General features: G+C 37.9%; 1 protein-coding gene across 1 annotated transcript in view; it reads right to left on the bottom strand.

Moving 5' to 3' along the window:
- Positions 1–1982: 1982 nt before the first annotated feature.
- Positions 1983–26171, bottom strand: part of PRR16 (proline rich 16) — a 144163-nt gene continuing 119974 nt past the window's right edge. Inside the window, 1 exon segment of the mRNA XM_042455852.1 lies at positions 1983–4950. The gene's annotated coding sequence lies outside the window, so the exon portion shown is untranslated.

Below are 26171 nucleotides of genomic sequence, written 5' to 3' on the forward strand. Positions count from 1 at the left end.
TTTCTTTGTTTCCCCACTGTTTCTTCCACTGTATTTCTTTCCAGAGAAAATATGTTAAAGATTGATGGGACTGCTTCACAATATTTTTTGAGTGGTAGTACCAGGACCCAGCTGTCTGGAAGCACCTAGGAGCTAATAAGAAAAGACTGACAGCACGAACATACTGCTGCTATTCAAATGTTCTTTTGCTAAAATGTATTTTTAAAGGTATTCATATTTCAGTGCATACGAGAACAAAGTGTGCTACCTTTTTTCTGTTTTTAACCATTACAGTATACTGACTTGCTATAGGCTTCCAGTCTCAGTGAAGGGGTTTGTTTTAGGCCCTAATCCAAGTTTGGACAACTGAATTATTATGTTTTTTAGTAGCTCACAGAACCCCCCACCGCCCACCCTAACCCCACTACTGCCATGCTAGCTTGAGAATGCTATAAATTATAGTACCAAAAATAAGTTCTGGTGTTAACAAATTAGAATCTTCATTCTTTTTTTGAGAATCTCTTTCTGCATGCTCTATTGCAAATTGAATTGTAGCAAAGCTGCAGCAGTTTCCTTTGCCTGAGCATACTGGGAAGGCCAAGATCTCCCCACCACCACAAGTTGAAGTATCTGAGCGCAAAATATTTTTGTATTTTGAATTCAACTTGCAGCGACCGAAGTAAGATGAGGAAGTGAGAGGAGGCCAGGAACATTTTAAAAGCAACTGAAAAATGGGACAACAGAGGGTTAATCAGTACTGTCCCTATCCAATTGATACACTTGGAGGATATGTCCCTGCAGCCTCGCTTTTTTCCAGATAGCCGATTTCAGAAGCTTACAAGATCAACAAAACATGGCCTATGTGATTAATGTATACGTCAAGCAGACTACCATGTAATATTTCAATACACAGTGCACACGGCATATTAGCAAAAATGAACTGAATACAAATCTTGGGCTAAAACTAAGATCAGGATAGCATGTTACTGCTAGTTCACCACTTCTTTCTCTCTCTCTCTCTCTCTTTTTTTTGGGGGGGGGGGATGAACTGAATTGATTTCAAAAGACAGAATTTTTGTCCAGTCAAGATTTCCTCTCCATTTTGCTATTGGTGGCTCTAAGGTTGTTAATTTGATATACCATTTGCATCCCCTGTGTCAAATTGGGCATAAAAGATTTGTACCTAAGAGGCTCTACTCACACCATAACATGAGCAGTTGCACTCTTAAGCTAGCTCTTTTCTCTGTAGGAAGGGAAATTTGAAAGTGACACCTTGTGTGCTGCTTTTGCCTTAGCCAGTACTCATACTTAAGTGACCAGGTGTAAACTGGTGTTGGGAGTCAGTGTTAGACTAAATGAGGGTGTATAAATGCAAGTCATGTTGTTAGTTGTGAACATTTTGAATGAGTTGTTAGGAATTCTCTTGTTTTTTGTGGTGAAATGCTGAAATGATGTTTCAGTTCCACAATAATAGGGAAATGGCATACGCTACAGCAAGGTCTTTCAATCTGATGCGTTCCAGATAACTTGTCTGAAAATTCCTATCATCCCCAACTTTCATGGCTGTGGGTAAGAGGCACAGTAGTCCAATATCTCTGCTCTGTTGATAACTGCACAATAGTCTACCTCAAACTGCACCATTTTAGATGATAATTTAATCTTCCTCAGGCTTGTGTCCTTCAGATGTATTGGATTACCCCGTTCATCATCTCTGGCTAATCAGGAATCATGGGAGCTGTGATCCAAGATGTCTGGACAGCACCAGATAAGGGCAACTATTGCGGATTGCAGATTTCCTGAATGCTGCTTCCCATTAGGGGAGAAAAACAATCCTGCACATAGATAGTAAACATAGCGTGCTGTTTATACTTTTAAAACTGGACCAGTCTTGCATCACTTCATTCATCTGATGATTTAGGAGAGTGTGCTGTCAAAAGGAACTCTCACTACTGTTCTTTCTCTTGGTACATATATAAAATTATACATAAATAGAGAACTCTGGAAAAAGGAAAATATATATATATTTATTCAAAAGAACTCTAGCATCAAAGGAATCTATGAACTGATAATAACAAAATTCTGCATTGAATGGATACAGTGACTCTTCCTGTTTGCAGATTGTGAATAAGATTATCAAACAATTTATCATTCTTTGACTCTCCAGGTTGCAACAGATCCAGCAATGACATCTTTTACAGCACCAAATGTTACAATTTAGAAATAGGTCCCTGCTACACAAGAGTCATATGATAGCACATGTAATTTAGAAATCAGGCCACAATGACAATTATTTTATTTTCTGACATCTACAGCCAGGATGATGCAGGGAGTCCATATTATGGTTTTGTAAATAGTGAAGGCTTGTTAGAATCCTGAGATTCCCAGATTTCACATAAAAACCAATTAAGCTTCTAGCCCTCATTGTTGTGAAGAGAAGACTGTACTGGCAATCAGTATTAAGGACTCAAAACATGTATTTAAAAGAATAAAATACATGTACAAAGAATAATGTTTTTGTATCAAAATTAACTTCTAAGGAAGTTGGATTCTATAACTTGTATTTGAACAATGTCCATAAATCAAATGAAAGCCCCACATTGATCTTGACTTTAAAATGACTCTCTTCCAATTTCTAGATTGCACTGATGACAATCAGGAGTGACACATGAGAAAAAGAAGCATCACTTGTGAACATAGCCATAGCAATATTCAAAGGATTTGAATTATGCTTTTAGCAAGCATTCCAAATTGAGATCACTCAGTACAACAGGTCCACTACATATTCATCAGCACTGATCCTCTTCATGAAAAATAATATGCAGATCATATGGCTGATCTAGCCCTTCTTTGTGTAGGTGGCAGGGAGCGTAGATGTGCATTTGCCACCTTGTAGTAATCACACCGATTTGAATATGTACTATCCATGGGTCTAAGCTGTAGATCTGGCTGAGGGTGGGGGCTGAATTGCCCCAAGAGTATTCTGAAGGCTAGGGAAGAGCAGTATTGGGAAATTTAAATTTTGGACTACAGTTCCCACAATCCAGTAGCCATACAGGCTTGCAGCTTCTAAAAACTGTAATCCAAAAGATAATTTTTTGTAAGTTCTAAAAGGAGTCAGTGCTTGTATGTTGGATCAAGCCAACAGGTAACATGCAGTTACTGGACCCATTAAACTATTTCACCGCTACTACCCATCACTTTCCACATCCATCGTAACTTCTACTTTGTGTTATGGACAGAAATGGACTATGCAGAATGATTGGCACAGATGACTAGATGCTCTACTGAAATACACTGGAAGAATGTCTCCTGCTGCAACACAATGTCCTGTTCTACAGATTTAGTCCTAGAATGTAGTTGGATCATATGTGTACTGCTCTTCCAGCCTGTTTATTAGTATTAACTGCAGTATGTACGGGCCTTCTAGAGTTCTTTGAAACATGCAGAGGCCTAGTGTTGGATTGTGACCTGTGTTATGTACATGCAGTCTCATAATTTCTGATGTGGTTGTTATTGTTGACAGTTTGTAAACATCTGAATCAAGATCCTCTGCTACAACTTTTAAGCAAACTACGTTAACTAAATATTTCTGGGAGAATATTAAAAATAACCTATGTATTGAAATTAAAGATTAAAATACAGCCTTTCTGGGTTTCCATACATATTTTCCAGTAGAAATATATTTTATAATTCTACAAACAACATCTTATATTAAAGCTTTCAGTCTGCAAATCATTATGATTTAACGTGGCAAAACAAATGTTTTGGTTCTTGTCTCAAAACCTCCGTTTTTAGTGAAGGAGAGTGAAGGGGCAGAACATGGGCTTACAATGAAAACCAGCAAAATTAAGTGACTGCAAATGATACAAATACCACATTTATTTAGAAAAATAAAATGAAAATGCCTGTTTAGCTGGCACATTTCCCATGAAGGACAGATTACTGGCTATAAAAATGTTATGTGTCAAATATGTAGTACAAATGTTTTTCCCTTCCTTATATTAACTGGTAGGACATTATCAATGTCCATTAGGAACATGTGAGTTATTCGGCTCAATTTATTTGTTGTTACAATGATACAAAAAATGTATTAAAAATTAGATCCACTCTAAAATCCAGGATGGCCTGTGGATGTTTTGTTTTTTTTTCCTTTAAAAAAAATAGTCTTAAGGAGCAACAATTTTTTTTCATGAGAAATATTCCAACTGTGAAAGGGTAGAAGAGCCTTCTTCATTTTTGTTGACGGATTCTATTCAATTTCTTCTAGAAGCCCATTAAAATACATTTTCTTGTGGGCTAAAATTTCATGTGGCCATCTGTGCAAATGATGGCCTACATCATTCCCCTGAATGGAAGTGACAGTGCAAATATTAGAAGTGCATTGAGATGCAATCTATCAAAGCTGAATTATTTTGGCAGAAGACAAGAAACAACCTCTTTCCAAACATTTTAGAACCATTTGCCTTCTTTTCTTCTATGGCTTTGAATTTACAAAAGGGACAACAGTGATCTTCTCTCTTCATCCAAAATGATAACCTTTTTGAAGGGGAGTAATTGTATTGATTTTCCTGCAGTGATTTAAGTGCTTCAAACTTTCATTTAGCTAGATTATTTATTTTTAACACTGGCTGGACCACATGATTTTGACAGGCTATTGAGCTCCTTTAATGGCAAGCTTTGGAGATGGCTGTTACTGTGATGGAGCAAGAAAATAATTCTTCTTTCTTCTTCTGTCAGAATGAAGGGTACTTAAGGCTGTGGCTTTTGTCAGGCCTTGGCTCATAGCTGTTGTTTAATGCAGATTACGCCAGTGATTGGCTGTGCTCTGGCTCAAGGGCTTCCAAGCTCTGAAGAAGGTTCCTGCTGTTATAAATGAAATATGGCCTGAAAAAAGTTGCAGTGTCGAATCTTTCATGAGGGAAACTAGTTAATATGTCTCCAAATGTTGACATGCCTTCCAGCCTGAAGGAACTGCAGGAGAAAAAGGAAAAAAGAAAGAGAGAGGTTATTGCATCTATGCATACATTTTCTTTGTGGTAGTTTTCAAAGAAGTAACCATGTTAGTCTCTTGCAGCAAAAAAGAAGGAAGGGAAAGGATACAAAAAATATGGCAGCACCTTCAAGTCTACCTGGTTTTTCTTTTAGTATGACTAGTGCATCTGATGAAGTGGGTTTATAGCCATGTAAACTCATGCTAAAATAAAAACCAGATAGTCTTAACGGTAATGCGGCAGCACATTATGTGAAACAAATAATAATTTATTTATTTATTTATAGCCCGTCCAATCACAAGGAATCCCGGTGGGTTACAGCAATAAAAATACAGAGAATACAATAAAATAAAATACAATAAAATAAAAGAGAGCAACGTGAGTTACAGAATTCACAGTTAGACCTGATGGAATTGGGTCTATCTTTTTCACTCCCTCCCAGGTCTGATGATGCCAGTAGGTACAGGAGGGAGAGTTCTTCTTGAGGCAAGAATTTAATTTTAATGAATTTTAATTTAATTCTTCTCATTAAATTTAAGAGAAAAATTGGTGGACAGAGCGATGTAAGTCACAATAAAAAGGGAGAAGAAATTACTATATTAGCAACAATTTATAAAGGGATGGAACTTTTGTAAGAGGAATGGACTTCTAATTCTTTAGCTGGTAGACGCCATTGAAAATTTTAAAGCAGAAGTTAGCCATCTATCGGGGTGCGTTAGCAGTATATTAAATTTTAGAATTTTGGAACTAGAGAGTTGGAAGGGATCTAATCCTCTGGCTGTATAAGAATATACTGCTAAAGCACCCCACTGGATATGCACATATTTCCTTTGTGGTACTTTCCTGCACAAATCTGGATCTATTCACTCTCCTTCTGTTGAAAATGCACAGCCACTCAAATACATGCAAGTTCAGATGAAGCAGAAGGATGACTATACATTCAGCAATGTGCATATTTGCAGATATGCCGGTAAAAACCATGGATTTTTTTATGGAGCCCTCCCCCCCACACACACACCTTGCAAAATGCCTAATGATATTGTACTCCAGATCTCTTTATGACTTGTCCCAACAGCTTCATATAGATCAGTATACTCTCCAACATTTCACAGATCAAAACTGAGACATATGTGGCTGAAGCAGTATCAGAAAGTGATCAAGATGTCAATACTTATTAATGAGGAATAAGATACAGCTAGAAGAGGCTACTATACTTTGCTTTTGCCTGACCCTACTGGGGAAGCAAGATTCCATTCCTTCCTGTCCTTTACCCATTGTGTTAACTGCACTTTAAACTCAGTTTGCAGGAATAGAAGTAAGTTGGGGACAAAGCAGGAAACTGGAGACTTTATCACACAGGGGAAATTGGGGTTTAAATGGGCATTATCCAGCAATTTTCGCAAGATAGTGGTAAAGATTTTCACACACAATTGTGATTAAAGATGACTTATCTAAGGAATAATCAGGGAACAACCAGCAACAAATCGTTCACAGGATTTCCCCATGAATGATTTGTTGCTGGTCATTCCCTAGTTATTCCCAGGATAAGTCATCTTTAATCTGAAATTGCATAAATATTGCTGGATAATGCCCATTTAAACCCCTGATTTTTCCAACATGTGATAAACTCCAAGGAGGAAGAGATAGAAAACTGAACATTTTAGTAACACCTGAAAAAATGAGATGAGATGACAGAGGATTAACTGAGATAGTTGCTGCCAAATCAGGATAGTTGGAGGGTATGGATCAGGGTGGACGAAGTGTGACTGTCCAGATATTGTTGGACTGCAAATGTCATCAGCCTTCTCCAGCACAGCTAATGGCTGTGAATACTGGAGTTGCATTCCAACAGCATCTGGGGGCTACCGTTTTCCCAAAATAGATCTTAAGATTCCAATATAAAATTGGGAACAAGATTGTGCCCTGAAGGACATCTCAGTGTATGTGCCAAGTGGCAGAGTCTCAATCCCATAGTGCCATTCTCGGGAACCTACCCTGATGATAATCTAAAGAACAAATACAATGGAATCCTTTAAAGTAATACTCAAATTTAAGTCCCACTGAATGTCCATAAAGAAAGGTGCACCACAGTGCTTCTACAGGAAGTCCTAGTAGAGTGTTTCCTGTAACATTTGGACTAAAAAGCAATGATCTTTAAATCTCATTTCATATCAAAACTTCAATAAACAGTAAATTCTGCTTGTATACTTGTCATACATATGGAGGGAGTAGATTTCATAAACTATTCTGATTGCCCTGGTCTGATTACCCTAGTGCATGGACTGCTCCACAGTTCTACCAGAAATTCATTTAAATGCATTGTGACTGTTTTGGTGCTACCTAAAAAAAATATGTAAGCTTATATTACTCCATAGTAAGGGGAAATACCAACTTTAATACTTCACAGACCATTTCGAAAGTCAACCTTACAAAACAACTTACAAAAAAGAGACAGCCATGTTGGTCTGTTTCAGCAAAAAAAAAAAAGGGAAGGGAAGGGAAGGGGAGAGGAGAAAGAAAGAAAGAAAGAATCTAATAGCAATTTGGATATGAACTTATTTTAAGCATGAGCTTTCATGGATTTCAATCAATTTTTTCAGATGATTCTTCAATGCCACTGCTTCAATAAATTAGTCTCAAAGATGCTGGTAAATTCCTCCCTCCTTTTTTCCTTTTTTATGCTCATTTTTTAAAAGTGCAACTCCTATCTCAAATAGAAGTCTTGGTACATTGTTATATATAAATATTTCAAAAATTCCTCCTATTAAATAATCCATCATTGCAATCCACTATTTTCCTCAGCCTGCTGATGCTCTGCTGCACATGTCACAAGAAAGGTTATGAGCTGCTGAGACAGTAGAGTCTGCACTTAGACCTTAATCTTTAGAAACCATGTGACCCCCAGTACTAAATAGTCACTATCTGACAATCCAGATCAATTGGACGATTGAAATGAATTCTATCCAAGGGCATCCAAACTCTGAACATATAATCCTTAAATGCAATCCCAAAGAGATTTTCAGTGTGTATAGGAAATTTTAAAGAGAGCAAAGCAAAGAATGGCCATTATCTTCATGTCTTCCTTATGTATCTCCCAGAGACAACTGATGGCCTAATGTGGTATATTTCCCATACTGTTATTTAGGAAAGACAAGTGAAATAATCCCAGTTCACCTCTTTCCAACCAACATGAAATGTCAGCTGAAAATGCTTGTTGTCTTACCATTAAGAAGCTAGAGGGATAAAAAGCAAAATGGAAACAATATCAGTGAAATGTCATAAATGGTTTAATAGCAACTCTGACATTAAAAGCTAAAAGTTATTCTATAAATACTTCAAAGAAGCAAGAACCCTGCAGTTAACCCCAAGACACACACTAAATCAGGAAGCTAGCAAATGGTGCCAAGGTAAAATGTAGTTCAGCCAGCCTTATTGGATACAGCACAGTCATTGGTGACACAGATATAAACATAAATGCACACAGTAAAAATAATAGAACAAAATCCAAACATATAGACACCATAAATAGATAAGAAAAAGAGGGGCACACAAAAATCCTTATTCAGCAAAATCATAATATAAAACCAACTAAGCAGACACCTACTAGACAAGGAATAAAGCTAAAATCTTACCAACTGGAAACCAAATACAGTAACACCACCCCTAGCAAACATCTGGATTACAGACATTCAAACATTGTTTTGTTTAATACAAGAGAACACTAATAATAGTTTCATAGGCTGGCATGTGAAGGACACTCTGCCTTAGTTTGTTTGAAGGAAATACTTTTATGATAATAATATTCTTTATAAAGGTTAAAATGAGAAACAAAACTAGAGGTTTCCAAACCAGAAAGCTCCACAGGGTTTATGCTGTTAGATCTGGTAAGCAGAGTACAGTACTTATATGAAAATAGGTTATGTTTGTAATTCTGCTCATTCTTATGCTCTGACTGCATTTCTGTTTCTTAGGATTGCTGTCCCACCACAATCACACTAGTTTAGGAAGGCAAGCATACTGGTTTGGCATCCTTTTTTCATCACATTTCCCTCCACAGTAGTTCTTTGGCAATCCCATGGTTGTGCAATTTGTTTTCTGCACTGCCAAATTTGCCTTCAGAAGAAAGGGGGGATGAGCAATCGCGGCTACCAACTACCTCCTAAAGGCAGCTGCTGTAAGAATGTGCTGCTCCTCTCCCTCCCAAAGCATGCACATTTAAACAGCAACTCTGCGCTTTGGGAGGGATGGGGGAGGGGGGGAAGACAAGCAATCCTGGTTGCCAGTTGCCTCACAAAACCAACTGCTATGTGAATGTGCAACCAGCAGCAGGCTTCAAGAAGGTATTGGTGACCAGGATCATCCCCCCACACTGACACAGCAGCCCCAAACTTTGGGGAAAAGGAGGGAATAAATAATCCTGGCTGCCAAATGCCTCTCAAAGGTAGCTGTTGTGTGAATGTGCTCTTCCCCACTTCCCAAAATACAGGGCTGCTGTGTGTACATTCTCACAGCAGCCCATACATGTGATTGCAGGAACCAACTGGCTCCCAAAGCTGGCTGCTGAGTAAATGCACAGTGCAGCCAACATACAGAAAGCTGGTGGCAGCTGCAACTGGTGTGAAAGGGAGAGGGGAGAGAAGCAGAATCATGCTCACTCACACCATGTAACTCCCTGACAGGCAGAACCACAGCAGAAGGGACCTATTGCAAGAAGGCAGTAATGGAATAATAGTGAGATTAACAGCCTATTGATGGGTTTTAGCCATCAATGTAAAGGTACAGTACAGTAACAAACTGAATGCAAGGCAGCAGCAGAATGCACATGATGTTGCGTGATAAATACCAGCCAAAGATGCTTTTATCCTGTTAAAATTCTGCTTTTTAGCCCCATGTGACAACATCCTTAAATTCTATGTTAAATTTTATTTTATATTATAAAGCCATTTTTAAAAATAAAAGGAATTTATAATTTACACTCTTTCAGCTTAACAAACCTTGTCTGAATAAACTTGCCAAGGAAACCCTATGACAGGGTCACCATAAGTTGGACATAAAGACATGAGACAACAACAGTAACAGTGGTTGAGAAATTGTCTTAGGTATTTTTCTCAAGTCTGCTGAGAAACTGAACTTTTTGATTGCTGCTCACAATCCTTGATCAGCTAGACCAACTAAACATAAAACTTACCAAGACATGTGAAGCCAATGGCTTCATGAGAACGCCGGAATACTCTTGGTTTTGGTACCTCTTTTGGATTGCAAAAACAGGACTGTCATGTTTGTAGGACGTGGCTACTGACTGGCAACAGAAATGTTTACAGTCTGGTAGATTGCTCAGAAACAATGTATTCCAGGACTGCAGCCTATCTTCCAGGAAAATGCCTGCTAGAGTCAAGAACTAATAAACCTACCCAGATAAAAGCAGCACACATATCTGTCCCTTTCTGATAAGATTCTAAAGAAAACAATGCAAACAAACAATTTCATGGCAGGGACTCGCAAGAAGTTAGAATTTTGTGATGCAATTTCTGCCAGCTTTGGGGTGCAGAAGATAACTTAGGGCCCAAACAGACAGGCCAAAATAAAGCTGCCTCGGGTCACTTTGGAGGTATGCTGTTTAAATGATGCATGTGTCCTAAGAGGCTGGAAGTCACGCCAAAGCCATACTCCAGTCCTAAGTACTAGAGCGCATCTTTGGCACAGCTTCTGGCCTCTTAAGATGTGTGTATCATTTAAACAGCATACCTCCAAAGTGACCCGAAGCAGCTTTATTTTGGCCTGTCTGTTTGGAACCTTAATGATTCCCAGAACCATAAGAATAAGCTGAAAATTATATTTATTCTGATCATACATGTCACAGCATATTTCACCCTGATATCGTCCCTCAATATGCATTAAGAGCCAGTGTAATGTAGTGTATAGACTGTCAGATTTTGGAGAATCTAATTTAAATAGACTGCAGCCAGGAATCTCATTTAGTACCTATTATTCTCATTTAGTACATAATACAGCCAATCACTATCTCACAAGCTATGGTAACCTATCTCACAGAACATATGGATCTGTTTAACTCAGTATGAGCTACTCAGACTCTGCAGTAGCTTTTCAAGGAACGAGGCAAAGGACAGCATCTTGTGTTTTGATGTGGCACAGTGAGGGCAGGGGGTGAGCAAGTGATTTTGTACTAGTGGGCATTGATGGTGGATTTATATCAGAGATACTTACCAATTGGAGAAAGGATATAGGCTAACTGAGAGAGAACAAAGCATATTATCATCTAGTAATCCAAGTGTGCTGTTCTTGGCTGCTTTCTTACTATGCTTCTAGCTTTTAAAAATCATTTTTATTGTTTACTGTGTTATAAATTTGATCAAGCTTATTTTATTGCATGGTGACCTGAAATCTTTAGATAGAGGACATGACATGAATATTTAAAATAAATAAATAAAACAATGAATGAAGGATTGGCAGGATAAAATTAGACACTTCCACCCCTCTTTCACACACACACCATCACTACCATCACAACTATTTTTGGTCTCTTGCAAACAACCTGGAAACCTAGTTGCACTCTAGACTGATTTGGAAGGTGCTGAGTTTACAAGTTTAAAAAGGTTGCTGAAACTCCCAACTGCCTAGGCTCAGAAAGTAAACGTCTGGTTTTTTTTACAACTCACTTATTATCATGAATAATGAATATTCTGTAATTGGATCTTAGTTAAAAATTCTGTTGATGCAGGGAGCCAAGAGAGAATCCATAGCATTTCCCTGCAGCTATTTTGGTTCTTTGTCTCTACCAGGGTGTTAGGAAACAACAAACTTCTTTTGCTGTTGTAAAGCAAGTAAAATAACAGTAGCTCTAAGATTTTTAGAGTGCAGAAGATAACCAATCTTTTTGCTTTATGTGATAGTTCAAATGGTCCCCAAACCTGAAATCCCAGATGTTATGTGACTTCGGATTCAGTAATTCCTGACCATAGACCATAATGCCTGAAGCTTCTGGGAGATGAAGTCCAACAATACCTGTGGAACCAGATGACTGAGAACCACTAAGCTAATTATTTTATTATTGTTGTGTGCCTTCAAGTCATTTTCATCTAATAGCGACCCTAACACAAACTTGTTGTGTGGTTTTCTTGACAAGATTTGTTCAGAGGGGGGGTTGCCACTGCTTTCCTCTATGGCTAAGAAAGTGTGACTTGTCCAATGTTATCCAGTGGATTTCCATGGCCAAGTTGGGATTCAAACATTGGCCTTCAGAGTCATAGTCCCACACTCAAACCACTACACCATACTGGCTCTAAAACTAGTTATTACGCTAAGGGCAAATGCAGGCAGTAGTTATGCAGAATAATTAGATTCCTCACTGAACTCTAGAAGCAGATTAGGTAATTTTGCATATATGCCATGTGTCTGGGAAACTGGTTTCGTATATTTTTATTATATTGAGAAAATCCAGTAACAAATTCCCTATTTTCATGGAAGTTTTTTTTTGGGGGGGGGGGGGGAGGAGAGCATGCTTCTTTTAAGCAAATGAGAAAAGAAGAGCTGAAAAAAAGAAGAGAAGGTCCATCTTACACAATGCACTGCATATTGTGATTTGTTCTGCTAGTGTGCAGGTGCTAATGATATAATGTTTTAACCTGTGTTTTTTTCTGATGGTTTAATCATGTTTTATCTTTTGTGTTTTGTAGCTCTTTAACAATATTTTTTAATCACTGTAAGCCACCTTTAGTTTTAATCTGGGGGAAAGGCAGGATAGAAATAATGATAATGACAATGATAATAAAGTGAGGGTAGAATTAGAGAATGGTGGCTCTGATTTTGGTAGGCTGTGAATCCAATTCTAGGTTTTAGTTATTCCAGGTGCTCTATCCCCCAAATCCAGAAATTCCCAAATTCTGAATCCTGGGTAGTTTAAAAAAAATGAGCTAAATCCCAGGGTTGATTCTCCATCTCACTGACACTAGACACCACCAGCCTCCACGGAGATGATATTTTCAGGTCAACACAATGAAATGAAATACATTTTATTGTAAATTCATTATATGTGAACTGTCTTGAATCTCATTTTGGGGAAAAGGTGAGGGAAGCAACAGTATTGAAGACCTGCCACAGTATATTATTCAAAAGTAAGGATATGAAAACCACTGAGCAGCCTTGGGCAAGTCACATGCTCTCAGCCTCAGGGGAAAGCAATGGCAAATTTCCTCTGAAGAAATCTGCCAAGAAAACCATACAATAGGTTTGCCTTAAGGTCACCATAAATTGGAAATGACTTGAAGGCACACAACAACAACAACAACAACAACGCATTGTGTTATATATGTGTTAAGATATGCAACTCACTGCTAGAAAGTCAAGTCTGATGAAACCACACCTTGCTTGTCCCACTCAGGTAAACACTGGCATCTCTAAAGTCTTTTTCATGCAACTGGGCAGAGTTTACATAATTTCAGTGGAGAGGACTACTTTCTGCACAACACTGGTTCTGTTCCTTTTTCCTCCTGATGTAATCCCTCTTTTTTGCCACAAATAGTGCGTTTGGCAACCCAGGACAGTGTATTGTTCTGCTTTTTATTTCTCAGTCCTGAAGAAGATGGGCTAAAAGAAGCAGCTTCCAGCCACTTTGGGGGTGTGGCATTCACAGCAGCTTTGCCCCCCAAACTGCTGTAAAGCACACTGAGGCAGCAGGAGCTAGTGGCCCATTTGGGTTCAGTTGGGAAAGGAGGGAGAGCGTCTGAGTGGGGGACTGGAGAGGGGAGACAGATTTATGATGCGGTAGTCTGACTGCATACCTATTGGTTTTGTTTGTTTCTTTGATGGATAAAAGCAGTTATGCAATTAGAAAAATGTGGTTTAAAAATGAAAATGTGGAGCTGTGATAACCTCTAAAGCTATAACTACACATAGATAATGGGCAGTAAAATGTGTAAGGATGATACTAGGGAGTTATTGGGTGGGCAGGAGAATTAGTTCCCACTGTAAGAGAAGTAAAACACTGTGAGAGAGGTAAAGCATTAATGATCAGTACCATTATGGGAACAAAACCAAAGTGTGGTGCGTAACATTACAATCCTGATAGCATAATCAATGTATAAACCCTGCTTCTATAGTGGAACAAGGGACCAGTGTGAAAAATATCTAGGAGAATAGAACAGGAACATAGGATCAATGGTCAGATTGGTCCAGTTTTGTTGGCTGGAGCTTTCCACAATTTCACACTGGATTTTTTCCAGATACATCTGGAGATAACGTAAATTGAAACTTGTATCTTCCATAAGCAGAGCATGAGTTACACTCCTTCCTCCCAGTACAAATATCTTTCACCTTACATCATCCAGTGTTGAATGCACCAGATTATTTACTCATCAGAGCAGATTACAGAAACAAGCTCCAGTTCTTGTAACTATGACTTTTTCGATAATAATACTTTAGTAAAATAGTTTTGTATTTTACTTGTAAATATATGGCTTCATGTACAGGTACCATTACCTTTCTAACAGCCTTCACTGTACCTCTATTTTAAAATGAAAAATTTAGACCCTCTGATCCATTTTTTGGTTTCTGGTTTGAAAAATATCCACTGCAACATTATACGGTTATGATCATAATTTTAATCTTTCTACTACAGAAAAGCTTTTCTGCTGAAGCTGAAGCTGTAATCAATATATTTTCAATATTAATATATATTGTCTTATTTCAACAGGAGATTTGAAGTTCAACACAAACCGTAATTCATTTAGTTTTTGCATACAATACTTTAATAATTTTAATAATTTTATTAAATCACTTAAAAAAAGCAAATATAATTTCTAGGACTTGATTATTACATAAATACATGCTATCTGCCATTTTTTTTCAAATACAAGTAAATTGCCTTCTCATGACTTATCATTAGTACTTGTTTAATTGTCCTAACATCTATTCTACTTGTAGGAAATGCCATTTCATTTTTAATGACTACTGACCATCCTTTCATCTTGATTATGGACCTCCAGATGTTTTGGGCCTATGAAAACAGTGGCTGTGCTGGCAAGGGAGCTTCAGTCTGCATTATCAAAAATGTGGCTCACCCTTTAAAAAGAATGAAAAAAAACAGGTTGCATGCAGAGGGCCAATATTCTGCCATATACTGTGCCTCTTGAATCCCTATGTGCCTATTGGATGTCTAAGAACTGGATAAACACATGAGGAGGAAGGGGCACTAGCACTGTCCCTTCTTGATACACTTCCAGTGGTCTCCTCATGAGGATGACTTTCTGAAGAGAAGAGGCCCTGTGGACCAATTTTCTCTACAGACAGCCACACTCCATATGGAAATGTGGAAGCTATGGAAATGTGGAAGGAGAGTGATTGAAGCTACCATTGTACTCTTTCATGCATGTTTAGCCTACCTGGCCCCCGAATGTCTGAATATGGCTAATCTTAACATCTGCATCCAAACTGAAAACAGAAATCCATCTACTCTTAAAGCCTGTGCAGAATTTGTAAAAGTTATTTTTGGACTACAATTCCCAGCCAGCATGGCCATTCATAAAATTAATTACTCCTTTTCAATGGTAAAGTGCATAAAGTGGTTGTACAAATGATGGGAAATTTGATCTGGATCCTACAAATACATTATTTTGTCCACCATCTTCATAATTACAAAATAATAAGAAAAGGACCGAATGAGAATCAGTGTCAGTAAGAAAAACAACCACCTTGCTCTTGCAAACTGCAAAAGTGAGAAAACAAAAGTTTGCAGAGGCAATGTTGCATATTCATGCCTATACTCCAACAAAATTTGTACAGGCCAACTGGGCCAATAATTGTATGGCTGAGTTGTCAGCATACATACTGAGGATTAAAGTGCCTTGTTTCAAAAGAACTCAGATTCTAATGTCCTCACAACAGCCTGTATGCTAAGTCAGCTGAGAAATCATGATTTGCTAAGGTCTTTTAACAGAGTAATCCTAAACACATCTGTTAAAAAAATAAAGTCCTGCCAAGATTAGTGGGGCTTACTTCCAGGTGAAATAGTACTGTATTTCAACCTTAGGAAGCATGAAAGCTGAATGCAGATCTGAAGCTGATATTTTTTCCTATCCAGTTCCAACATGGAGCCCTGGTGGCGCAGTGGTTAAATGCCTGTAATGCAGCCATTACTCGAAAACCACAAGGTTGCGAGTTCAAGACCAGCAAAAGGGCCCAAGCTCAACTCAGGATTGCATCCTTCTGAGGTCGCTAAAATGAGTACCCCAGACTGTGTTGGGGCAATTAGCTTACTTGCTTTTAGCTTACTTGCGATCTTTGGAATAGCGGTATATAAATAAAACAAATTATTATTATTAGCTACTGTGTGACATGAAATGTTGTATGTAGACACATACTGAAGCTATGTGCTTCTGTTATAGGTACAACTGAACCAGCATATTATTATTTCCATATTATGGAAATCCTAAGCCAAACGTAGCTGAATATAGAAACAAATTTCACATATTCTCCTTTTATGTTCAACTAGAAAAGACAAATGGTAGGTAGGATGTAAATGTTGTTTACCTCACCGTCCAACATTTATATCTTTGTCCTGATTTCTAGGAGTGCCTTTCCTTCCTTTCTCCTTTTAGATTATAGTGTGTCATACAGAGCTTTGGAAGAACAAAGAAAATTGAGACATCTCCACAAATACAGTATACAGTAGTATGAGGAAGGCTTACAAGACTGTTCAGCCTTCAACAAAAGCTATCTTGAATATGCTATATTTTTAGATTTTGTGAAAAGTCTGTTATTACTTGCACTGTTTGGGACCTTTTTCACTGCAGTTTATTTTCCAACTCACAAGATTAAACTTGTGGTTGAAGCCCATTTTAGGCATGCTGTACAAACATGTGAAGAATATCTCATGAACAAAGGCCCCTATATGCTAAAAATTGTCTTTGTCGGAACAGGAGATTTAGTCAAACCAGCACTGCCCCTTTTAATAATCATCCCATTTCCTGCACTGAACCATAGCTAGGGGACTATGAGTTTCAGAATCCACAACCTAGCATGGCCAAGAACTGTTCTTACTGGGTCCATGAAAATTCTGTTCCCATATTCATTCCCTCTATTTCAGTGATGAAAAGTTCACCAATAAATATCTAGAAATGAATATTCTGAATAAGAAAAAGACAGGACAAAACAAAAGGAGCATCAGAGGATGTGATGGAATTGACCAAGTGTTTTAGTAGTACTGGGCTGCTTGGAGGTCTTGCTATAGTACAACCAATTATAAGGACTTTTATCCAAAAACTATATCCATGAGCCTTTTAATATATAGCTCTGTTTTGAAACCATAAAATGTGAATGCAACAGGGCAACAAGGCTGAGCCTTGAAGAAGACATCAAGGAAATTCCAGCTGAAAGGGAGCCAAAATCCATGCCCATGATGGGGCCATCACCTAGCATGCTCAGTTTCAGCATCTGGGCTAGCATGGGTGTGCCAGTGCCAATGCTACTTATAAACACACACAAACACACTTTATAGACCTTAAGACATAGTTTATTTTATTATTTTTACTTTATATACCCCTCTGTATCCATAGGTTCACAGATTCAACCATGACTTGAACATATATATTTAAAAATCCCAAAAGCAAACTTTGATTTTGCCATTTTATTTAAGGGACACCATTTTACTATGCCACTGTACATAATGAGACTTGAGCACCCACGGATTTTACTATCCATAGGGAATACCAGTCTATTTTATATACAGTCAGACCTTTGTATTTATGGGAGATCTGTTTCAGACATCCCTGCAGATATAAAAATCCATGTATGCTCAATCCCCATTAAAATAATGGTGGCGTGGTGCACACACACCTGCTAATGGCCATGTGCATGCGCTGCCATTAACCAAATGGGGGCTTGCCGTCCACAGATGGTTAAATCCATGGATGGCAAGTCTGCTGATAAAGAGGGCGGACAGTAGTATATAGTATACTTTTATAAAAGAAAATGTTGTTTATTCTCAAGTAAATGTATTTAGCACCAGGGCAGAAAAAGCAAATTCCCTTTTATTTCCACAATGATTTACGTGAGCATAAAATGGTAAACAGCATCTATGCAGAATTTTTAAACAAGAACAACAACCCTTTTTGTTTTGCTTCTACAGGGAGGTTGGGCAAATGCCAGTGGGGAGGGGCAACATTGGTCCCCTGTGGGATCTTGGAGAATTGTGCCCTCTGATTTTCCCTTTTCCCCTTCCACTTCAGAAGTGATGGGCAAGAGTCTTCTGTCACCACCCGCAAACATAAAAGCAGGATGTCACAGCTTGTTCATGTGATTGCTACTTCCTCTTTCCCCCTTCTCTTCCTATTCCTTTTCCTTCACCTCAGAATAATTTGAGACTGTCCTTAGTGGCTTGGTGCTATATGTGGCTGACCAAACACACTTTCTCCATCCCTCATCTAAAATATCACAAATATAGAAGCAGCTGCATGAATATAGTGGTTTGAGTGCTGGACTAGGTCTCCTGGGCACAAAGATTTGAATCCTCAATCATCCATGGAAACTCCCTGGGTAAGCAAAGGCAAACCCCCTCTCAATAAATCTTGCCAAGGAAACCCCATGATAAGATTCTTGTTAGGGTTGGCATAAGTTAGAAATGACTTGATGACACACAGCAACAACAGCCAAATTTGACCTGATTATTTTCTAAAGTGATAGCTTCTGAGGAATCCAATCCAATAACTACTGCCTAAATTTGCCTTAATTGTAAAGTAATAACAATAGCTTCAGAGCTAGCATGGTGAATGGTTTCAACATCAGACTACGACTCTGTAGACTATGCTCAGCCATGGAAACCTACTGAGTGACCTGGGGAAAGTCACACGCTCTTAGCCACAGAAGTAAGCAATGACAAACTGTTCTGAACAATTTCTACCCAGAAACCCAGATGATAGGTTCACTTTAGGATTGACATAAGTTGGAAACAACATGAAAGCACACATCAACATAAGCAGCTACAAAGGAAGAAACAGTGGTCTGGGGAAAGGTGGAATGGTAGTTGTATGCTTCACAACTGAAATAATACACATGAATGAGTTTTTAATGATGGCCTGATGTACAGCATAGTCATACCACATATTTTATATTCTAGTTATACTACAGGCATATGTATATACTTCAATAATTTAAAACATTAAACCTGTTTTCATTATTGAATGATATCCTTCTGGTGCTTCCATAGAAAGAAGAATTCACCCCCAACTGTATTTAAGTCCTTTAAACGAAGCTACAGATGGTGCTCTTGCTGTTCCAAAGTCCTCATGAAGCATTTCATTCTCTGCATGAGACAGATTGCTCTATCTGTCATAAGAGTCTGGCAGAGGTTCTGATTCACAAAGAAGGTTAGATGACAAAAATCAATATAGTTGCATAGATGCAGCTGCTACATTGAACCAACAATATAGATTGATAGCAGTGCATTCTCTGATATGTCTTTGGATCCAAGAATAGCTTGTTCTCCAAACTGTTGGTAAGTGTGCTGGAACCATGCCCCCACTGACTGGGCTGAAAACAGTGGGAGTTTCTTTCACAGTGAGAATGACATTGCTCCTTTCTCATATTTTATTCTAATTGTTATGTTTTGAATGCTTCTAAACAGTTTTAAATTAGTGCCATTTTTAACAGTTTAGTATATGTGTTTTAGACTCTTTTTTTTAAAAAAAAAGATTGGATTCTTGAAAAAGCTGTATTTTGTTTTAATCTGTGTTGTGGACTGCCATGGGTCCCATTTTGGGACAAAGGCAGGAGAAAATCAATTACTCAATAAATGTGATTGTTCTCTACTTCAATCACTGGGCCCTAGGCAGCTAAAACAACATGTACCCTCCACATTTCAAAGATGAAAAATGGAACACATGTGGCCAAGCAACATCTGAATATAGTCAAGATGGCAAAAGTTATTAATGAGAAGGAACACATAAGCTAAGAGAGGCTAAAGAGGTTTGGGTTTTTTGCCTGAGTCTACAGGGAAAGGCAAGATTCCACCTTTCCTCCGCCTTCCTTGCTCCTTTTCCACTCTGAATTCAGTTTGCAAGAGTTGAAGTGCACTGAGGACAAAGTGGGAAAATGAGAGGAGGAAGAGAGAAATTGGGAAATTTTAACAGCAACTGAAAAAATGGGATTCATTGGGTCATCCCAGCCAAATAGGGACTGCTTCAGGGCATGAGAAAAAATGGGGCAAGCAGCAAAAGGATGACAAAAGGAAACAACAGCAAAGGCAATTATGGTAGATGAGGGAGGAGAGTGACTGACAGAAGGATGAGGTAAACTCCTCCAAGCTCCTGGCTTTCCAGCTCTTAGATAATGCCAGAAGAAGTCTGGAAATAGTAGTGTCCAGGTGTCTCTGCCCCCACTCATCCTGAAAAACAAAATAGAGCATTGCAGACATGCCCCCACCCACACAAACATTTTGGGAAAAGATGACAACAAATACACATAGGGAGAAAGATACACACACATACATATGCTTTGTACAGCCAATTATCTTTTTCTCATCCTCACCCAAACAAAGCAAGCAGTCATTTCACAGACATACAGATTAAGGAATATACAATTGCTCTCTCACCCACTCTCAGCCAGAAAGAAAGCTGGCAAGTTGCACAGGTACAGACACAAATAAATACACCTCCAAAAAAGGCAGAGACAGTTGTAGATCACTCACTTTCCCAACTCTCCCAGAAAGGAAAACAAAAGCAGCAGCCTGCCTCTGCCACAACACATACATGCACACAGACACATAGGGAAAAGAGAAATACATCAGAAGGCAAGAGAACTATTGTCCTGATTACATGAAGGATACTAATATCCTATTGATGTGATTAAGCATCTATTTCTGCATCATTAAAAGTGTCAATGCATTGTTTATAGTAGTATTTCCCAGGCTATCTAATGTGAGGGAACCAGCAATTATTTTGTTTTCCATTGTGCTAGGGACTCACACTAAATCTGATCCCATAAGGTACAATTGTTTGTTTGATTCCCAAAGCAGTTCCCAATGGATCAGGGACCAGCATTGGTCCAGGGACTTTCACTTTGAGTAGCCTTTATTATTATTGTGTCCCCACAAGTCATTTCTGACTTAAGGTGACCATAAGGCAAACCTATCACAGGGTTTTCTTGGCAAGATTTGTTCAGAGGGTGGTTGCCTTTGTCTTTCTCTGAGGCTGAGAGAGTGTGACTTGCCCAAGATCAACCAGTGAGTTTCCATGGAGGAACAGGGATTTGAAACTTGTTCTCCAGAGTCCTAGTTCTTACTTCAGATTTAATCAACACAGATTTGCTCCACAAATGACTTTAGCACACTCTACATCAGGGCTGGCAGTGTGTATGCAGATTTCTTTTTTTTATTGCAGCTCTCAGTATTCATCATTTTTGGCCTTGATAGTTAGGATTGCTAGGGACTGCAGTCCAGGAATATTAGTACGTGTACCTCCAGATGCTGTTGGATTGCAACTCCCAGCATTTCTCACAATTAGTTGTTTTGGCTAGAACTGCTGGGAGCTATATAGTTCAGTAACATCTTGAAGGACACATTATTCCCAGTTCTTCTCTATGTGGAGGGAGCTGCCCCTGAAAAGTGTTCAGAAGTTGCAACAGATTGGAAAAAAGATCTGACACATCAGAACAGGCAGCACTGCACTGATTCACATTCACACCATTGGCTTCTATTTCGTTCCTGGGTTCAATACAAGGTGGTGGTTTTAACTTTTAAGACCTTTTAAATAGTTAGGAACTAGTATTTCTCAAGAACTGTCACTGGTATAGATAGTTTCATTGTTTTATACAGTCACCATTTCTAAAGAAATGCTGTGAAATAACACAACAAAATGAGGCAGCAATGAAATGAGAATAAAATGGCTACTACTGGAAATCATTCAGTCACACAGTGTCACTAAGTTGTACATTGTAGATACATCTTTCTTAATTCCTATGTGCTGTATATTTCAAGCCAAAGGACAAAGTATGTTGAAGCAAAATGTCTCCATGACTGAATAAAGTTGCCCTAAATGCCTTCCAAGATCATAAAAGAACTGCAAGTTATTTCCTCTTCAGTACCCAAAGTTTAACTGTTTTCACAGAATATTAAAAAAACCCAGTAAAGTACAATTTTTAATGTAATGTTAACGTTCTTGTTTTTTAAATGCTATTTACAGAATAATGTGCTGACTAAAACCATGCATAATTTATTAGTTCTAAACTGACTTTTAAAATAGCCAAGAATATATATACAGCTGAACCCACACATCTTAGGTAAAAAAAAAAAAAGACTACAGATATTCTTATTCAGGAGAAATACTGAAAACGTGTTTGACCTTATAGAAGTCTAGCAATCATGTTCTATATTTGGAATATATTCTCATTTATTACCAGAAATTGTAAGTAACTAATTACACATAATGAGTTGTAATTAATTCCTTTTCCCTATAAAGAAGACATATAAGACATTGGAACTCTAATTTAATGTCAGACAACTTCACTCCTTTTGAGATATAACTTTTGAGATGTAACTATAATATAACTATTCTATCTGTATAGCGGTATAGAGAAAACCCTATATGGCTTGGGTCCAGACTAACTGAAGAACCATATCTCTGTATGAGACTATTAGGGTTTTAGGATCATCCAGAGAGGCCCTCCTCTCTGTCCCAGCACCTTCTCAGAGTCATTTGGTGGGAACAAGGGAGAGGGCCTTCTTGGTGGCTGCTCCCAGATTTTGGAATTCTCTCCCCAGAGGCCCTGTCTTTGCTGTTTTTCCAGTGGCAAGATAAAACATTTTTGTACCACTAGGCCTTTACAGACAGTTGTGGTTGGATTCTTAATGCTCTGTGGTGCTGGACTTGAAGGCTTTTAAGGATCTATATATAGTTATAGTTAACAATATTATTATTGTTTTAATGTGTTTTAGTATTTTAACTGTTTAATATGTGCTGTTTTAAATGCTTTTATCTTTTACATTGCATTTTCTTCTTTTAATGAGTGAATTATATTAGTTTAATTCTATTTTAATGCTCACTTCTGTATGTTTTAACTGTATTTTTTTAAAATTTGTAAACTGCTTTATGCCCCAATTTTAGGGGGAAAAGCAGGATATAAATAAATATAATATTATTAATAGTTGATTTTATTGATTTTATAGTTTATAATTGTATGGTTATTTTGGTGTGACCTCACAGCACAGTGGGGGAGGAATATCACATGGTTCAATATCACATGGTAGTCTTCCCTACCATGTGTGATGAAGGAACTGTATGGTGGACAGGAGAATTGTTTTAACCACAGACCACTGATTTACAGCATTTGGATTTTTAAAAATGTAACTTATGAGTAACCATCCATGTTACATTTAAGAATCAGGAAAGCCAAGTAGTGGCCTTTGTACTATAACTGTATCTATTTTTTAAAAGGAAATTTATGAGCTTTTTTGTGTTATATACATGCCTATAGTTAAACAACTATAAACTCAAAGGGTATGATCCCACTGTACTTTATGGATAAGTGCAGTTTTGCTGGCATTCTACTTGCATTTTTGTTGTTGTTGTGTGCCTTCAAGCCGTTTCCAACTTATGGCGATTCTAAAGCAAACCTATCACGAGGTTTTCTTGGCAAGGTTTGTTCAGAGGTGATTTGCCATTGCCTTCTCCTGAGGCTGAGAGCATGTGACATGCACAAAGTCACCCAGCTGTTTTCTTGGCTGGGCTGGCAATTACTATAATCCTATTTATGTTTATGCTAGTTTAAGTATAAGAACAAAAGGTGCTTTCCCTTATCTTTAATTATAGCCAATTTCTATTCACTTACTACTCTGTTGTGTTGGGATAGCAACACATAATCAAACAGTTAATATAAAAAAAATTATAGTGAATAACAGGTTTGCTTAATTTGAAGCTTGATCTACTCAGGGCTCACCATGTAGATTCACAGATAGCTGATACTGCATCATGTCACTTGTGTAATAATCTATTTAATTGAAGATAATAAAGATTAATGTAGATGCAAATGAATGATTATTGTAGGGAAATTTGCATTTTTGTTCAGGAAACAGAATTTTCTGAATGGAGAACAGTATTTCTGTGCATAAATACAAGTACACAAAATATGCTGTTTTTAAGTTAAAATATGCTCTTTTCTGCAACAAAAAACACACCTTTTCACAGAAAAATTTCTGAACTACTCTCTTGCAGCAGGAAGAAAATAGCTACAATTACTTGTAGCTTTTTTTAAAAAAAAATTAGCTAAAAATTATATTTGAACATACATTTGATTTTGAAACATACCCACAACTTGAAATAATACATAGGGCCCAAAACATAGTTAAATTTCTCTCATACCACCGAACACATGAATGTAAAGGTTTCTTTTAATTAAAATAAGTTTAGGAAGATGAGAAGACCCCATAACTGAAAGAAAAGGCTTCCCCATTCTTCTGTGTCCATTAATGTCACCTTTTGATCCAAATCCTTGGCTTTTAATAGAATTTGGATATGAAAATAGCTAAACATGAATGGCCATTCTGAACACAGACGTTAGTGACTCTATAGTTATCTCCCGCACAGGACTAGATTTTTTTTATATTCACTGTGACATAATGGTGCATGCTGCCAAGGCAACTCAAAGATAGCTGAAAGTGAGAGCTGTGACGTATTAATAAAGAAAGGATACTGCTAATATGGAAATGTTGAAATCACCTTCACAGAAAATATATCTCTTGGCAACCACAAGAGCAGCTTATTCTTTCATTCTACAATCAATTACTGACCTAGATTGTTCATGATTAATGCAATGTATCATCAGCTACCATCATCAACAATTTTCTCATAAAAAAAGAACTGCACAAAGCAAAACTTCTTCTTAAATGTCTTAAATATTTTCAGCTGTGATCAAACCTGGGAGCCAAGGTCTGTTTTAATATGTGTTGGGTTGAACAGCTAGGAATTAATTTGTTGTTGTTTTTAACTGCCCTTGAGTCAAAATCAACTCATGGTAACCCTGTGGATGAGACATCTCCAAGATTCCCTGTCCTTGACTGACTTGCTCAGGTCCTACAGATTCAGGCCTATAGACTCCCTGATGGAGACTAATCATCTGGCATGTGTTCTTCCTCCCTTTCTACTGCCTTCTATCTTTCCCAGCATCATTGTCTTTTCTAATTATTCATACCTTCTCATGATGTGACCAAATTATGACAATTTAATCATCCTAGCTTCCAGAGAGAGTTCAGGCTTAATCTGTTCTAGGACCTGTTGGTTTGTCTTCTTGGTCATCTATGGTATCTTCAATATTCTTCTCTAGCACCATATCTCAAATGAGTTTACTTTCTTTCAATCCGCTTTCTTCATTGTCCAACTTTCACATCCATACATTGTGAAAGGGAATTTAATCTGATTATCCTCACTTTAGTGTTCAGAGTTATATCTTTGCACTTTAGGATCTTACACAGTTTCTTTCATAGCTGCCCTTCCCATCCCTAGTCTCCTTCTGATTTCTTCACTGCGGTTTCCATTCTGCAGTCTTTTCTGTGGTCATTGTTTTCGTTTTCTCAATGTTCAGCATTAATCTTACATTGATGCTTTCCTCCTTGGTATTCTTCAGTAATTGCTCCAGGCCTTGATGGCTTCTGCTAGTAGTTTGTGTCATCTGCATACCTTAGATTGTTAATGTTCCTTCTCTCAGTCTTCACTCCTCCTGCCTCTGACTCTAAGCCTGCTGAGCAAACAATATTTTCTGATTGATTATAGAGGGTGATAGTATGCAACCTTGTCCTACCCCTACTCATCCCTCCATATTTGTGGCTTTGATACTTGCAGATTTGATTATCCATGGATTTGATTAATATGTTCTCTCTAGGAATATCTAGGTCCTCCAGTGCAACTCTATAATCAACTTTAACTAAAAGTTGCACTGAAAGACCTACAGATTCCTGGAGAGAACACTCCACTAGGCATTTGTAGCTCCTCCAGTGAAGTTTTATGGTCAGTATTTGTCGGACATTGACCACAGAGCACTGGAGGACCTAGAGATTCCTAGAGAGGTGTCCTCTCAGGACAAAACATGGTGTTTTTATTATTTGCGGTTTTTCCATATTCACAGGGGTCTTGTGCTCCTAACCCTAGCAAATATGGAGGGACAAGTGTATATAAAAATATATATAAATAAAATGTATTGTCT

The sequence above is a fragment of the Sceloporus undulatus genome, chromosome 2 (assembly GCF_019175285.1).
Source record: "Sceloporus undulatus isolate JIND9_A2432 ecotype Alabama chromosome 2, SceUnd_v1.1, whole genome shotgun sequence".
Lineage (NCBI taxonomy): Eukaryota > Metazoa > Chordata > Lepidosauria > Squamata > Phrynosomatidae > Sceloporus > Sceloporus undulatus.